The sequence below is a fragment of the Falco cherrug genome, chromosome 20, assembly GCF_023634085.1.
Source record: "Falco cherrug isolate bFalChe1 chromosome 20, bFalChe1.pri, whole genome shotgun sequence".
In the NCBI taxonomy this organism is placed as follows: Eukaryota; Metazoa; Chordata; class Aves; order Falconiformes; family Falconidae; genus Falco; species Falco cherrug.
This window is the reverse complement of record NC_073716.1, coordinates 5,471,885-5,489,757: the sequence shown is the minus strand read 5'-3', so window position 1 is coordinate 5,489,757 and position 17,873 is coordinate 5,471,885. Positions and strand designations below refer to the sequence as shown.

General features: G+C 48.3%; 1 protein-coding gene across 1 annotated transcript in view; it reads right to left on the bottom strand.

Moving 5' to 3' along the window:
- The window catches only part of ATP5MC1 (ATP synthase membrane subunit c locus 1), a 57,301-nt gene extending 53,752 nt beyond the window's left edge, over positions 1–3,549 (bottom strand). The window contains exon 1 of the mRNA XM_055697543.1: positions 3,546–3,549. The gene's annotated coding sequence lies outside the window, so the exon portion shown is untranslated. The remainder of the gene's footprint in view (positions 1–3,545) is intronic.
- Between the last annotated feature and the right edge of the window lie 14,324 nt (positions 3,550–17,873).

The window sequence follows — 17,873 nt, the reverse complement described above, 5'->3', positions numbered from 1 at the left end:
CTCTGTACGGCCACAGGAAGGGTACTACCTAATGAAGAAAAATACGTGGAAATCAGTATGTCAGTTATTATGAGGCTATGGGTGTGGGGGGGTGTGTGTTGCACAGAGAAGGGAAAGAAAATCCCAGTGGTGCTTATCCTTAGCTGTATAAAGCAACTGAATTAAAGGATGTGTTGTGGTTTAATGCCATTAACTCCTGACTGATGCATAGGTATGAGGCTAGCGAGGATGCTGAGGGCACTGAGGGACAGAACACTTGGTGTGTGCAGTGGGCAGAAGAAACCCAGGTCCCACCTGGGTCACCTTCCAGGGAGCATTTATCAGAACAGCAAAAAGACTCGATTCACTAAAATTCATCTCCAACCCCAACCCACCCCTGCACAGCCCTGAAACCATCAGGGACCTGTTCTGGGTCTGCAACCCAGAAACCAGGTACGGGCAAGGATATCCAAAGTGAAAGGGAATGAGATGTGGGAAGGTCAGGGTCAGACCCAAGCCTGCACAAGAGGAGCTGTACGGAGCTTGCAGTGATGCTAAGCTGCCGAAAAAGGAAAATGAGGGGGCGGATTTTCATATCTGCTTCCCACTGAAATGCACTGAAGTGCTGGAGAGGGATGGAAATGAGAGGGATGGAAGCAGAAGCAGGTCTGTGTTTGTATGCATACATTTCAGCAGCACACAATCATTTATGAAAAATAAAAGTCACCTGCACTCATGGCTTCATTTCTTCATTAAAATCTCAGTTTAGCAGGATACTTCAGTGACAACTTTGAGTGGGTGAATGAGACACAGGAGCTTAATCTGGCTTAAAACCAGGCCGCTTTCAAGCATCCTGTGGGACACGGGACTCCCAAGGTTGTCCTCCTTGCACCGCATGCAGCTGCAATGGTCATGGTATCTGTGGGTGTAAATAACTGAGGGTGCTGGGATGGTCATGGCTCACCTGAAGGGCTTTTAGCAGATGAGGGAAAGGAGGAAAATATTTCTGGCTTGGAAAATCCCACCAGGAAAAGGCTAGTTGGAAGAAATCTCTTCTTGCAAAATAATTGTCCTTAATCTATTAAAATAGCCATGTGCTTTCATCTTGTTCCTGTCCCCCCCAAATTAATGAAGTGCTATAAATTTCCTTTTGCCTTAGCAGTCATGGGCTCAGGTACCTGCATATACACTCACATCCACACACAAAGCCAGGAACACACTTTTTATAAAGTTTATCAGAAACATCAGTATTGCATTGGCTGTCTTGGAAAAAAAAGAACCATATTCTTTTCTCACATATTTTGGTTTTTAGCAGTTTACCACATGAAACGGGAGAGGCAGGAAGTGGGACATAACTAAATTATGTTAAATGCCATTTTTCCTGCACAGTGTAATGCTTGCAAGCACAGGGGCTCAGTCAGTGTTGTGAGCTCTGAGAACAACAGCTTCCAGCTTTTATCCAGGGCAGAAAATCTAAACCTGCCCCAAAAAGCTGGGAGCTGTGCCTAGGTGCAGCTCGCTCAGCCTTGCCCAGCACAGCCAGCCATGAGGATGAGGATGAGCCTTTCCTTCTGCAGCAGTGCCTGAGTGCAGCACCTCTCCCCATCTCTCTCTCCAGCTCCTGGTCTGATGTTGATATAAATCAATAGCAATTCCCCTAAAAGTGCACCAGAAGATTGTGCAGTCCATTGCATGCATTAAAGTTCAAAGCAATCTCCTCAAGTTTAGTGCAGAGGAAACTGGGAGCATCGTTTCATGCACATTTGTGAGGAATGAAGCAGAGCCTTCCTACAGCATGAGCTGCTATTTTATGTCACCTTATTATGGCTTCTCCTGCGTGTCCTTCCACAATATCCCTTAGTCAATGCTGCTGAAACACCGACCTGATGTTGCAGATCTACTGGGGATGGAGCTGTTGCTTCCTTCCACAGCGAGACTCCTGCTCCTCCAGTGGGTTTCTCTCCCTTCTCTCCATCTGTCCTGTGCAAGCAGTGGCCTATTAAGACAATGTCTTTCAGATGCACAAGAAATTCGTGACCTGCAACAGGCTAAAGTAGTATGTGCTTTGGTGTTCTTTCATATGTGTGCCCAGAAATGGTCCCTGTGGGCCTGTGAAGATGCGGCTGAGCCAGACAGTTGAGAAAGAAGTGGGAATTCATGGCTTCACAACTTGTTCTCTTCATCCAGCAAGAAATTTTGCCTTGATGGGAGAAAAAGAATTTGGTCACATTTTTTTGACACCCAGAAATAGGGAACAAAGGGAAGTAGGAATAGATTAACTCCACGGAGGTCAGTGAGTCTGATGCATTTGGGACGTGCTGGGACCTACTACGCACGAGCCAGCTATGTGCAGAGTACTTAGGCAGCAAGTCCAGTGCCCTCAAATGTGCCGTGTGGTCTGCGACCTCCTCTTAGGGCTGGGGATTTCCAAGCCCTGACTGTCCTTCCTTCCCCTAACTAACTTCCTCCCATTTTTTGGATGCTTATTTTTTAACCCTGGAGAATGTTTCTTAGGGCAAAATATTTCCTCACCTCTGAATTTGAGATGCATTGTGGCAAACACATGGCAACCCACTGTGTACCGGTCCTCCAGCAGCGCAAGCCACTGCACTGGGCTACCCATGAGGACCATTTGCTGGGCTAATGCTTCTACCAGTGTCACAGAGTCACCGAGCACACATCAGTTAAGTCAAATGCCTTTACCATCTCATCATTTCTCGCCTGTGATATTCCTCAAGAGTTTGCAGGAGCTCTTGGGTGCTGGTGCCGAGAATGTACAAGTTCCCAACTCAGGGCACGGCATGCAAACAGCTCTCACGTTTTTGGCTGATTGATTTTTTAAAAAAATTTAATATACCTTAGTACCTTCACCAATATGTAAAAAACCAGCAGCAGAGTTTAATCATTAGAAACAATATATAAACTGATGTGCTTGATTAAATTTAACAATGTGTGTAAAGCCATAAAGGCCAGTGCTGAGCTAGAAGAGACAGGCAGGTGCTTCTTGTTAAAATTCCTCTGGTGAATTACATGGCAGGTTGGGGTGAGTTTCCTGTCATTTGAAGGCTCACCCTTTTTGCAACGACCATCTATCTCCCCCCAGATGATAAAACAGTGCTTAACATCTCTGTATTTCTTGAACATACTTTCAAATATTGACATTTCCCTTCTTTTTAGCTATATCAGCCTATCCCGGATCTCAGATTATTTTCCTGAAAAGACCTGAGCCTTATATAGATGGCTTTAAACGATTACTTTGTTCCTATTTCTCCCTCCAAGCAGTCAGGCACCGGCACTTAGCACTGAAATAACTTCAGTATATTTTTCCAGAACCAACAGAAACAATTTTCTCACCTCCAGCCCCCCACAGCAGTGTGGTAGCCCAGCTCTGGGACCTTCCTTGCCTAGCCCTGGGACCTTCCTCCCCATGACATTAAAATAAAAAGTGCTTTTGTGTTAATGGGGGAGCAAGCACTGTGGTGTCGCAGCAGCTCCTCAGAGGTAAGACTTTCACAAGCAGAGGAAGGTCGGTGGTATTTTTATGGGAATCCCTGGTTAATGTATGTTGCCGTGTCTGATAAAGACCCTTGTTTTTCTATTCCTATTTTCACGAACTCGCTCACTCCTTAATCCCAAGTGCTCATCATTTAGGAGGGTTTTCAGAGATAAAGGTCTGCACACAGCAGTGAAGGTGTCCCGGGTAGAGTCTCCTGCGCAGACCAAAGAACCAGCATCTAAATAAAATGTTTACATCAAAATCACACATCTTAAGCTTTATGGTACCTTATAGCTCTGTCTGCAGTCTGGGCAGGTGATGCAGGGTGGGGGGTGTTTATGTGCACCCTGCACAGCCCATTGCAGCATCTGGCTGTGGCACCTGGGCAGAGACCCAGGCACTGGCCTGGCTGGCCAGATGGGCTGGGCACGGTTGGAGCCAAGCAGGCTGCTGCCCTCAGCTCCGCTGGCAGTCGAGGAGGGGACTGATAGGGCTCCCAAGGCTGGGAATCTCAGCTGTGGCTTTTAGAGGAACCTCAGGGAAATCGGGGTGTGTTTTAACTGGCAACCAGAGAGATTCTGGTCTCAACTTAATCACTTTGTTCTCATTAACAAATGGGCTTTTCCTCCACAGTGACTCAGCTTAGTGCAAATGAAAAAAAGGACAAAGCTCATTCCTACAGCCTTGCACAGCCCCAGTTCTGAGAGGAAAGGGAGAGTCAGGCATAACAAGCCCTTCTCTGGGCCCTATTAGTCCCCCAGTCTGGATAGCTTACCATCAAGTGTGAGAGCAATTCACCTTACGGTTACGCTTGTTCTGCTGTACCCCTTCAGTCTGAATTTGGCTGCATCGTGGACAGCCGGCACCTGGGAATTGCCATTCTCCTTACCCATCTGCATGGTGCTTTCTGTGCCCTGGGCCAAGCTTCCATCACTGTAAATCAGTGGTTTAAGACAGCATTTTTCAATGCAAAACAGTGAACCACCCTCATTTTTTTTACTTCTGATTTCCCACTTGCTCTTTTGTTGTTGTTGTTGCTAAATCTACTGCTGACCCTATGCCTGAGCTGCTGGTGTTGGGACACCAGCCACCCAGTTTCCTCTCCCTCTCCCAAGTTCCCCATCATCAGTCCGTAGAGGATGTGAAATCTGGAATGAGATTCCAGGGCTCATAGCCTCCATTCCTGCTGATGCAGCTCTATTTATTGCCAGTCCCATGTCCTTTCTTGGAGTGCTTTTGGCAGTCTTTTCCTACATCTGTGCTCAACCATCATTCAGGCACATTCCACTAAACCTAGGGTTACACAGACACATGAAACAATGCGATATGTATGGAGCAGAACTGGAAACGCGCTCAAGGCTTTTGGTATTTGTCACATCCCACCGCTGCTGCTACCTTCTTCTGTGTTCCAAAAATTGTACAAAGAGGTAGAATAGTTGAATTAGAAAATCTCATTGATAAAATAATTGGAGGGTTTTAATTTGAGTGTAGCTATTCTTTATCAAAATCCTTCCCAGAATCAAGCTGGTTCTTCCCCACCCAACTTTTAGAAGAAAAGAGGAACATTCAGGACTAGGATTTCTCAAAGACAAAAATAAATGCTGGCTCGTCTCTGTTCTCAGCATGAATTCAAAGCCCAAGACTGAGTGCTTTAAATAAAAATCCCAAGATTTGGTTTGCATTTGGTTTACGGCTTCTGCTGTAAAGAAATTAATGTATTTCAGAAGACCCAAGAGCCCAGTGGCTGGGGTACTACCCTGGGACTTTAGAGGTTTGAGTTGTACTTCTGGTTTTACCATCATCTCTAATTCTATTTCCACCTCTTACAGCCATTGTAAAGGATGCAGAGATCTCTGTGGATCTTTGCTATATAAGGGCCAATGTCATTTACAGTCTAAGATGCAGAGAAATCCTCCAAAATCTGCCTAGCATCAAGCTGGTCTGCCAGCAGCAGCCCAGAAGCCCTGTGAAATCTGGCAAACCCGTGGGGTCCTCCCGCCTGGCCGACAGCGGAGTTCAGAAAAAGGCTGGAGAGATGCTGTGTGAACGGAGGCATTAGGGCCACACTGGCTGGAGCACGAACGGCTGCACGATGGACCGGGCCACCAGGAGTCTGGAGGACAGTCAGAGGGCTGCTCTCTCCCAAAATGTAAACCTCGTTTAATCATTCCCTTTAACCAGTCTCCAAAATTCAGCACTCTCAAACCCATGTCAGGCTTTGAGAGGAAAAGGCCAGTTTGACCCCAGCTCTTCTTGGCTCGCCAGGCTGATGTGGGGCAAGGTCACCGACGCCTGAGCAGCAACACAGACCTCAGCCAAACCCTGCAGACCAGGATTGCTTTAATAAGTGGGATTTCTATGAGACTCTATGAGAAAAGCACTTTATTCCCATCTCTGCCGCAGGAATTAGAGCAGAGTGTCTCTGGCTTTGCTCCCCGCAGCCCTTGCCCTGAGCAGAGCTGCATCGCTGGTGCTGAGCAGTGCAGAGGCAGTGGGCACAGCTCTGCCAGCCCCAGCCTCCAGCTCCTTGGGGGCTTCATGTCACCACTTGTGCGTCTGGCCACCTCCAAGAATGGGCCTGCATGGGAGGAAGAAGAAATTAATTAGGAATTAGGGATCTCTGCACACCAGATCTGGTGGGTGTTTTTTATTCCTGGCTCCCTGTTTGGTCTTAAAAAATAAAAGAACACACCACAGTCACTGGAAGTTACCCCTTTTCCTCCTTCTTTTTCTTTCTTTTTTTTTTTTTTTACTTTTCCTTTTGCTGCAAATGTCAAATGCAAGTGGGACAAGAAGTGAGATGGTTAAATTATTTGAGGGGATTTGTGGACACTAGTTTCTCTTCTCTCTCCCCTTATGTTCCTGTGAATCTCTGCCTTGCTGGAGCATTTCTCACCCTCACTGCTCACTTCACCATCAAACCCTCCACTGAGAGCAGAAGGCACTGTGCTCCTCTACACGATGGAGCCCACGATGATGCGTGGGGCCAAGTCCATCCAAGCCCACCCCAAATGCCCGCGCCCCCTCCATGCCCTGAGTGGGGGTGCTTGTGTGTGTTTGGCTCGTCTCACCTCTCGGGAAGCATAACTCAATCCAACAATGCCTTGGATAGAAATTAGGATCCCTTCCCCATCAGAGGGCCCGTGGCTGCAGGGGCTGACAAAACCGGGGGGTTCACAGCACTACAGCAGTCCTATTACCGGGGGCTGGGTGGGGGGTGGGGTGGGGGGTGGGGGGTGTGCGGCGCTGGATCTGGCCCCCAGGGATAAAGCTGCCAAGAACTGAGGGGCTGCAGGGCTGCAGCAGTGAACCCTCCTCGGCCTCTCCCCCCCCCCCCCGCCGCGGTTCAATTTGCTCCGTGCCAGAGGGAAATTTATCGCCGCCCGAACAAGAGCACGTTTTCTTGGCGACAAACTCTGGCTAAGTGACATTCTCAGACTTTCTCGCCTCAAGTCCCCTCCGGGAAAGGACGCCGCGACGTTTTACAGTAAATCCCGGTGCTTCAGTTTCCAACGGGCCGGATCGTAAATCCTCACCGCCCTCACCCACTCCCCCCCTCGCCCCAACCTCGGCTCCGCGGCCGCGCAGGGAAAACGTGGAATGGAAAAAACGGGGGGGCATTTCCTGTGAAAGGAGCCAGGGAGAGAGGGAAAGGGGTTGGGGATGATTGATTAATAAATGAAATAATGCCAGGCCCTGCCCCCGAGGGTGGTGGGTGCAGCCCGGTTTGCCGCTGGGAGCCCCGGATTCCCCCGGGAGCTCTGGGCCGAGATTGATATCCCGGGTAATCCCGGCAAATCCCGCCTCCAGGTCTCCTTCCCCTGGCCGAGGGTTCCGATGGCAAAGCCACATCCCTGCACCGACGGGCAGGGAGGCAGCGGGGGCCCCGTCGGGGCTCCGCACCTACTGGCTGCGGGTAAAATAACCTGGGGGAAGAAAAAGCTGCCGGGAAGGGGCTGAGGGGGTCCCCCGGCTGGGAGGGGGGGGCGGGGAAGGGGCTCCGGTGCAGCCCCGACGGGGCCGGGGCCGAGCGGGGCGGCGGGCAGGGCTCCTGCCCCCAGGACAAGGGTTTAGCGGGGATCCCGCAGCGTGGGGGTGGAGTGCACCCAGCAAACGTGGGGTGCGAACCAGCCTTCTCCCACCGCCCAAACAACCCGGGCAGTTGGTGGTGTTGACGTTTAGAAGCACAGAAACTACCCAATTTCATTTTCTTTTTGAATAAACTAATCAATGCAGCGGAAAAAAAAAAAACCCCAACCAAAAAAAACCCCACCAAAAACCCCAAACCCACAAACAAACAAAAAAAAACCCAAAACCAAAAACCATCGAATTTAGTCTAACAGCGAAACTCTCAGATTATGCCGATTTTCATTTATTTTGGACAACGGCAACTCTACATACATAACCCCCAACCCAAAACCCGTAAGCCAAAGCTCCAAGTGCGGTTTTGCCGCAAATCCTTAAAACCCGTGTCCCAGGGCTACGCGCGCCAGCCCGGCTCCCCGCGTCCTGCGGCCCCATCGCCACCGCACATTTGCAAAAGTTCTGTAAAAGCCTCTTTTTTGTTTGTTTATTTTCGTTTTATTTTGGTATTTTTTTCCCCTACACACATAGCAAATAACGAGGCAGCATTTTGAACATAATAGCATTCTCCTGGGGTAACGATTTTACAAAATGCAAGTTTCAACCTTGAAAATATTTCTGTAAAAAATATTCGTGCTAGTATTAACCATTTAGGCTGTACAAAATATTGCACTTACTCACACCCACAATCACCGTTACTCTTCCAGAATCAGAAATAAACTCTCCCTACATCTGGACACCGAGTTTTTAGGCTACAAATTTATATTTATCTCTGTTTGCGGTTATATGTCAATTAAATTATCCATACCGGTTTCTCTGTCTGCATAAGGCTTTTCTTTGCTCGCTGCCTGACTGAAGAAGAGGAAAGTGAATCGGATACACGAAGTTTAATGATAATAGAAAGTTGTAACTGAAGATAAGAAATGTCCTGCAGCCCCAGGTTTCCCAAGTAAAGGGAAAAGAAGGTCGCTGTCGCCGCTGGTGAGGGAAAGGTGGGGAGGATCCGGGTTCCTTTTGCCCTGTAACCGCTCCTGCTGCCACCTCGCACCATCCTCGCTTTCTGTTTTGCAGAAAGTTGTGATTATAGCCACGACAAACAAAATAAAACAAAAAAGCGCCCTGTCTTCCCTGCACAAAACCACCGTTTCTTTGGTAATTTTCCTTGCGCATCTCTTGGGCTGGCAAACAAAGACACTCGCCGTTTTTCAGGTCTTGGCTGCAAGAAAATGTATTTTAAAGACAGCGCAGGGGAGCGGAGCCGCCCGGGCCGCGCACAGGGGCTGCCCAAGCTCCAGTTCGCTCGTCCTGCCCATTTGCAAAGCACCTGATCAGCTTGTAGAAAGCACAAATACCTGGCAGCACTCTGCTACCTTTATTGTACTTTATTTTACTACTGTATTCCAAAATTTTTTCCCCTCTGCTGCAAGAAGTTATTTTTTCTGTCCCTCTGTGTTAAATACCGCTGAAGGCGTTTGAATAATTTTTGTTATTATTTGGTTTACTTGACTCTTGTAATTCAGCCAGGAGGGGTTACTTTACTCCTGGAATTTAAATCAGTGATGTTTCTGACTTGTTGCACAGTGACTTTGCGCAGCTGCATGCACAGCTACAAATAAATAAATGCAGGGAAGAAAAGCAAAATACCAGCCCGACTAACTAGGTTTCCTTAACCTCTGTGCTCCTTCAGGAGAGCGTGGCCATACACAGACCTGGGAGGACCCTTCCCAGCTGTAGACCGATGAGGATGCACAACCAGTAGAGCTCTTGCTGATCATACCCATCGTTAGCGTCCGCTGCCTGTCGCAGAGAGGGGGGTCGGACCCAGCCGGTGGGCTCCTTTCAGAGGACTGACTTGGGAAAGGAGAAGCCTGGGCTCCTTTCAGAGGACTGACTTGGGAAAGGAGAAGCCCCAAAGCTCGTGAGAAAGGTAGAATCCAAGCCCTGCTTGACGGGGCGGCAGGAGCTCTGTGGTGGAGCGGCCGCGCCGAACCCTCGTTCAGGGAACCTGTGGATGTCAACGCCCAGAGGGAACGATGCCTCCGTATAGACACCCAACGTGTAGGTGTGTGTACATACATGGAAGCCCATGTGTCCCCCGAAGCCCCCGGCCCGCCCCGTCGGGGGCGCGGAGCTCTCCGCGGTGCTGCCGGCCCCGGGTTCAAGGGCGGCCCCGAGGGCAGGGGGCTGTGGCAGCCCAGCCCGGTGCCTGCTGGGGAGGGGTCCCCGGGCTGCCAGTCCTGCTAGCCCTGGGGGGGGTCTCACGTCGTGCCTGCCTAGCACTGCGGTGGGGTTCTGCTCCGCAGCTGGGCAGGGGGGCTGCTGCAGGACGGCTAATAAATGCTGACGGCTTCTGATCACCGCGCAGCTGTTCCATGTCCCGCTTGCAGCCCCTGTATTGTCTGAGCATTTTCTGGGTAATTAAGTAAAAAGTAACATTTATTATATATGTTCTGTCACTATGAGTATGGAGTTGGACATGATTTGTCTATCATTTTCCTTGTGATCTTTTTCCTCAAAGCAACAAGACCCATCTGTTGGGCAGAGCAAAGCTGCTCGACTTTAATCCATAAATGTTACCCTGTAAGGGGTGCAGCCTTTGACAGAACATAGTACAAGTCTTTGAACAAGACAGTTGTGCAACTGGCATTAAATAGCCTAATTGAAGCTTTCACTAACCACACACACTTGCTTTGGGCAAAGGTTTTCTCTGTGCAAATATGATCTTGTCCATTTGCTAGGAAATTTATTACCTTTCCAATCATGTGATTTCCATACTATCTGCAGACTTAAAAGCTTAAACATCATGGATTCATCTTCTGTGTGTCCACGTGTTTCATTAAGGTGCCTCATAAATTCATTCTGACTTTCATTAGTTTGCCTTTGCTTCCGTATTACACTTGTTTCTGTCTTTTCAAAGCATCTCGGTTTGATTGTTCCTTTAAGCTCTGCCCCTCTGAGTTGGAGACATCATATTTGTTCTGGTGTGTGTTAAACTGGAGTCATTTTTTCTGGCTGAGCACCTGCCATTTGAGGGGAGTGCCCAGAATCCTTCAAAAATGTTGGCTGCATGCTTTCTTCTTGCTCCCAAAATGTCTCTGAACACCAGTGATCCAAACAGAGCTGAATTGCTAGCAACTCTCAGATCAGTGTTTCATGATTCTCTGGACCCTGCTTCATCTCTCATTTTCCCTGATCTGTGCAGATAAGCCAAAACTGTGCACAGATGGCAGGACTCGTGCAGCCAAGTGCTGCCTCCTGCTTCCTCCAGACAGGTTTCATCTTGTACTTTTGGAGAGCAGACCTGGGATCCAAAGGCCAGAAGCAGGAGGGGAAGTGGGGACAGGCCAGGGCTGGTCTGTAATCTACTAATCAGCTGCTCCTGGCTTATCGGATCGGAGGCCAATAAAGATGTTCTGCAAGGAAAACAGGAGGTGAGAGTGGTAAGAATGAGTCTCGTTACCCTCTGCGTAAGATTGGAGCCCCAGGCTCAGCTTGCCACATGAGCTCAGATGGTTTTACCGTGTTATCAGTGACATGTATCCACCCAGCGTCAGAGATCTCCCACCACCTTCAGACTCTAAATCCATCCTTTCTGCTCCTTGCAAATACAAAATCTTTGAAAATGTGTAATACCAGTTTTCGTGGCTGCAATCTAAACCCATCATTTCTTGTCCTGTCCACCATGAAATCAAAGAACATGATACACTTTAGTCTTGCCTCCTTTTCTGCATATTATTTGGGCAATGCTCTGAAATTTATCTTTAGACTTTACTTCTTTAGACTAGTAGGTATCCAAAGATCTGCAAGGACTCATTGCACTTAGACAGAAAAGGAGAGATTGCTGTGTTACTTGCAGAGATTCACCACTCAGTGTTCGCAAAGGGTTTGAACTGGGGGAAAAATTAAAAGTCATTGGAATTTCTTTTTTTCCTACTTTGCAATCCTTTTGCAAGTCCCCAATAGAGTTTGGCCTCACGTAGCTACCACAGTTCTTTTTATTAATAACAGTGACAAAATTAGGTGCACATGGATTATATTGTTATAATATTACTGGATTATATTGTTATGATTCTCTTTTATTTTTGAAAGAATTGTTTCTTTAAAAAGAAAATTGAAAGAGAAGTTTGAATTAGAGAGCTGCTCTGGACATTGGATTTATTGCATTGCATAAAACACTCATCAGCTTGCTTGATCTACCCCTTTCCTCTTTATAGCTCTCTGGGTGATGGCTAAGATGGGACTTTGCCCAGACTCTGCACCTCACAGAAAGTCCCTCCTGATGGTTATCACTGTTTTGTAGACTTTAAGGAGTTAACTCCAGACCTTGCTCTGGCTCCATTTCTGGTGAGTGGATTTTATGGGCTCCTTTCAACTCTCAGCACAGATTTGACACTCTGGCCTTTCGTAATAATCCTCTCACTCACGTTGTTTCTTCTGGAAACTTCTGCTCAGCTTGTGCCAAAAAGCTCTGCATTCCAGTTCTCCCAGGCTTGAGTGTTCCTATTCCATTCTGCTTCCTTTCTGTAGTTAACAGTTAGTAAGAGACAGGATGGTCCAAGGACTATTTTAACAAGGTTTTGTTCATTTATTTTCCAGATATTCTTTCTCTGAGCCTCACACCCTCACCAGGATGAAGTGGCCCTGTGGGATGCCCACTTTGCTTCCAATGGTTGTACATCAGGTTTTTTAAACATTGTCCCTGGACGTAGCTGGGAGATCACCAAGGTGTTGAGCAGCCCTCCCCACGCAGGTTGTGCCTTTATTCAGAAGCATTTTGACCCCTTTCCCCACCTTCCCCTCCTGCCAGCTCCTGGACGCCTTCAAGTGCAAAGTTAAGGACATGCTCAAAAGTAGCTTCACTGAAATGTGTGGGACACCTCTTACATGCATAGTAAAACTTATCTGAAATACTGGCTTGGATCTTCACTGCCCTCTTAGGAAAGGGGACATCTGAAGAAAATTACGTTTAATTCATGGCTTCTGCAATGTAGCATCTTGCAAAATGTTACCGGTTTTGTGATGCTTGTTTTGCAGATGGGGAAACTGAGACAGAGAAGAGGCTGATCTATTTGATCCATTACCCAATAGTATAGAATAAAACTTGGAATAAGTTTTTGCCAGGGTCTTGCTCACCAGTCTGTCTCCACAGGGCAGGTGAAGAGTGTGTTTGCTGGTGTGAGAGTGCACTACATAAATAAAACAGTGTGTGTGGTGGAAAACAAGTATTTGGAGGAGGCTGAGAGAGAGATTACATGCAGATCTGCTTGTTTTACCCAACATACACCTGCATCCTCTGTCTGGGTTTTAAAAAAGAAGGAAGATTAAAGAAGATAAGTTCAAAACAAGCCTAACACAAATAGATGGCGAGATAAGGTTATAGTTGGATCACTCAGCATAAAGTTCTGACTGATTCAAAAGAAACTGCAGTTTATTTCTGACTCTGCTTTTTCCTTTTCATAGAGCCAGACTGTATTAATGAACGCCACTATGTAAAGGAACACCGGCCACCCCAAACCCACTCTTCCCCCAAGTTCCCCCATCTGTGTTTTCCATTTTACAGCCTTCCTCCTCACGGTAATTTGAGCTTTTGCTTGGATGGAGCCGCGAAAGAGGAAAATCCTCCAAAGCATCTCTTCTTAAGCCGCGTTTCTCAGTTCAGCTCCAGCCAGGGATTGCCCTCTCCTGGAGGACAGGAGAAAGTCGCATCCCACGACCTTGCAGTCCTTCCTTTCGGGCTGCAATCCCTGCACCTGCCAGACCCCAGGGACAATTTGACAATCCTACATCTCGCAGTAGATTTTCTCCATCGAAACTTGGGGTAACTACACCATCCATCGCTGACTAAGCTGCCAGGAACAGGGATGGTTGAGAAGGAGGATGACAGAGGTCTGTCCCAGCGTGGAAAGTGAAGGGAAAGGTCCAAGGGAATATTTATTCTCTGTTTCAGAGCATGGACAGGTTGTTTCCCACCAAATACTGTGGAAATCACTGCTACTGGAGGATGTCGAAGCCAAAGTTGTAAATGAGAGTCAAAAAGGGATACAACAGATTACTGAGGGATGCATCCAACTTTGGCTGTCAATCATGATGGTCCAGGCAGAGCCACCAGGTCAGAAAGTTTCTTACCCTGCCGTGTGTCAGAGGCTGGGACATGATCCTCAGCGAAGGTGCACCCTGTGCATGCCCCTTTGCCCCTGTGTATTTGCTCCTGGGCTGCACTGGAAGCCGGGGTTGGTGCTGGAAGTGGGGCTGGATGGGGCCCTGGGCTGGTGTGTGTGACAGACCTTGCTCCAGCCAGCACCACCGATGCTGCTGGGTCTCGACAGGCACACAGACCTGGCTGTGGCCAGCCACAAAACCTGTGGGGCTTTCCAGCACCTCACTTTCTGCTCTTCCTCGTTGTCCTGCTGTAAAAAACCCACTCAGCAGCATGCCACCATGCAGCCAACCCGGGTTCTGTGGGCTCTTTTCTTTCCCTGGCTATGTCCCCAGCTCTTTCTCCATCCCCATTTCCACCAGCTGCTGCCACTCATCCTTCATGCTATGAGGCAGGAGGTTTCCAAGGTGCTTGGAGACCTCCACGGGGCAGTGATACAGAAATGCAAAGCATAAATCCTTTATGTATTTAAGTCTCATAAAAAGGAAGGCCACATCTCCTTCAGCTGCTCTCTGGAGCCCCAGAGACTTGGCCTGATATGAAACAGATCTCTTTTTTTCTTGTAACGTTGCTATTTGGATAAGGGCACCAGCAGGAGAGAAGGTCCATTTCTCTGCCTAATGGTGCTTCAAACACTCTTGTGAAGTTGTGAAGTTGAATTAACACCACTAAAGGGAAAGATTAGAAGTCACTTTAAAGTGGCTCTGGGGGAAGTTTTCAACCCAATCCATTTGCACCCACGACACTGTATAAAGATAGAACTAATGGGAGTGCAGTGAAGTCATAAAGACAGGCAGTCTTGGTTTTAAATTAACAGGAGCATTATTTACACCTAGGACATGGGATACAGTAAAACCTTTACATAGTCCCTCTACTTTCTTGTTTCCCCTCTCCCGCAGACTTAGGCAATATTAGAGTAGTTAATTAAAAAAACAATATAAAAAACTTCAGAAAGGTTTGATTCCCCTTTTTTCTTTATCCAGTGATTCATTTTTATTAAGGTTGGTTGGTTTCTGTCAAGATAAATACACAATACCAGTGTTTTATTCTCCAAAGAGCTACTGAATGGGATGCTAATAAGATTAAAATGATAATAAATACTCCCAACAGCAGCTTTTATGACCTCATTTCTGCTGAGCTCCCTTTGGGTTCGGTTTTGCTCACAGTCAAGCCTGAGCTCATCCACCACACAGCTCCAGCCCTTCCGCCATGCCACGGGGACCTGCTTTGGGGCTGCTATCCCCCTACCCCCTCCACAGGAGCTCTGCTTAAGTCTACTGTGACCCCTCAAAACCCCTCATTGCCTTCAGGAAGCTTTGGACCTGCAGCAGAGCTCTGCACCCTGCAGGAAAGGCTGCAGAGGGAGGAAAGTGAGGGGGAAAATGAGGCTGGGGCTCAGGGTGGCTCTGCAGACCCTTCTGCATGCAGGCAGCACCCTTACAAGCACCCTAAAATGAGGGGATCCTGCTGCAGCCACTCAGACTCTACACAAGGGTAGCCCCAGCCCCTGTGACCTTCGCCATGGCCTCTTGGCTGTGGTCCCACTGTGTTCGGCAGGCCTGGGGGTTTCCCTAGAGCAACTCTGTTCCAGCATCCCAGGGTGGGAGCTGGTGGCCGGGCCGGGCTGGGAAGGGTTGAACTCCTGAACATTCATTCCACACAGTTCCCCTTCCTCCAGAGGCACTTCAAAAATCAATATTGATATAAAAAAGGCATTTTGGAGACAAATTGATGCCTTCTGCTTTCCCTCAAATGCTTCAAAGTGAAGGATAAATACCTAGGCAGGGGAGAAAGTGGGTCTGACAACGGTGTAAATCAATTAGAGCCCAAATTGCCCTGAATCACATCACAAACGCACAAAGCCCTTTGCTGCATTTTAGGTTAGTGATACCCTGCTGCTACGCAAGTACGGTTTAAATATATATATATATATATATATATATATGCATAAATGCAGCTTGAAATGCCAGTAATGGCACAGGTGAATTAATTCTTCCTTTCTCTCCTAGCTTCAATGTTTTTCCCAGTCGGTTAATTCTTGCTCGTTAATTAATTGAGCCCGGGGCTCCCTCTAGCGTCTCTCGGGGCCGCTTCTGGGGTAGGGGGCTGCTCTCACCCCTCTCCTCTCCTCTCCTCTCCTCTCCCCTCCTCTCCTCTCCCCTCCCCTCCTCTCCTCTCCTCTCCTCTCCTCTCCTCTCCTCTCCTCTCCTCTCCTCTCCCCTCCTCTCCTCTCCTCTCCCCTCCTCTCCTCTCCTCTCCTCTCCTCTCCTCTCCTCTCCTCTCCTCTCCTCTCCTCTCCTCTCCTCTCCTCTCCTCTCCTCTCCTCTCCTCTCCTCTCCTTCCCTTCCCTTGCCCTGCCCTGCCCTGCCCTGCCCAGCCACCGGCCCTGAAAAACAGCAGAAAAAGGCCTTAAGGATGGGCTTAAGCATCACAGCAAGACCTGGCCTGTAGAGTTTTACTGCAGATCTTTCCACGCGTAGTTGTCATGGCTGGTATGATGAGGTCATCATCGCTCGCTTCAACTAATATTGAAATAGAGTCAGGGCTTTTCATCCTTGAGGTCATTTAGATCATACTGACATCATCAGAGGATCTGGAGCTGAGTCTTCAAATACTGGGGCTTCAGGGGGGTGGGCTGAGGTTATATTGAAAGTCCTGGCTCTTCAAACGCTTTCCGATGCTCTTCATTCCTCTTGACCCAAGGGACTGACCTGTGTACATGTGAACATGGCCTTTAATGCCGTGTTGAATAGCCAAAGGGATCTGTGGCCCACAGTGCATGATGCTGGCTGGGTTTGGTGGGATGTGCAGGCCTTCAGCAGGGGACATCAGCAGGATTGTGCTGTGATTCTGCTCATACCACCCATGTAATCTCATCCGCCAGAGAGAGCAGGGGCACAACTCATGCACTGGTACCCAGAAGCAGACACACACAAACCTTCATCTGCAGAGTCCATGGACATGAGGCTGATGTCTCTGGACCACTAAATATGTTACTTTCCTCGTTTGAATGGAGATCCCAGCAGAAAAATAATTCTGTAGGCTATTCTACCATTGCTGCCCTGAAACAAGGCTTGAAGTGCTCTTTGCTCCTCTAATTGGTATAGCTGGGGGGAAACTGAGGCACACAGTTGTGACTGACTCCCCAGAGCTCCATGGGATCTTACAGAGACTTTCATAGCTGTTGTGTTGGACACATATTTGAGATCCAACCTCCTGCTGTGCCTCTGTGTTACTTTCCTGCACTTGAGACAATCTCTTCCTTCCTCCTCTTCCTGCAAAGATGCTTCTGGGCAGCCTCCTTGCTCCCTGCCCTGCACCTCAAGGCTTCCCCAATAGTGGCATGCTCTTTCTATTGTTTCCACCTATCTTCATAAAACCGCCAGCATCGGGGGCTCTGGGCCTGCCCAGAATGCAAATAGCAATAAATAATGGGGCCTTCTGGCTCCAGCCATCCTGCCTCTCCTTTCTGCCCTCCTTTCTCCCCTCCCTCAGCTACAGCACATCCTTTGGGGGGTCTGCAGGTATGCAACCATCCAGAAAGAGCCCATAATTCTTGAGGAAGTTGTTCTTTCTCGCCCCAATTGAGGCATTCCTCTTTGTTTGGAAGACTTTTCCCTGTGATCTCCAGCAGACACACCTCAAGTTTCAATCCCAACCTCACACTCCTGCTCCTTATTCAAGACCATGACCTGCGACCTTCAAGGTCAGACATCTCTAATCCCAAGAACAACATCTCTCTAGTCAACAGGGGGATCTCTCTCTCTCTCTCTCTCTCTCTCTCTCCAAATTCCTTGGATGTGGCTATACAAATCCCTCCTCCTCCAAGAAAGAAAAAAAAAAATCCCACCACATTAGTAAAAATAATATATGAGGGTTAGTGGCTCTGGGGGTGGGGAAGGGAGAAGAGACCTTAAAAGGCCCCCATCTCCCATGAATGTGAACTAAATAGTTTCAGGATGGTGCCACAACTTGCCTTTGCTCTGTCGGAGCTGAGAGACACTGAGCTCTGCTGCTGGAATCCACAGTCTCGTTTTGCTCTTGATTTTGGGACTTTTTAATTTTATTTTATTTCTTTGTCTAAAGAACAACTGGCGGACTAGTGGGCAGACCCACACCACCTCCCAAGCACTAGGAACAATCACAGAGCTGGAGAGG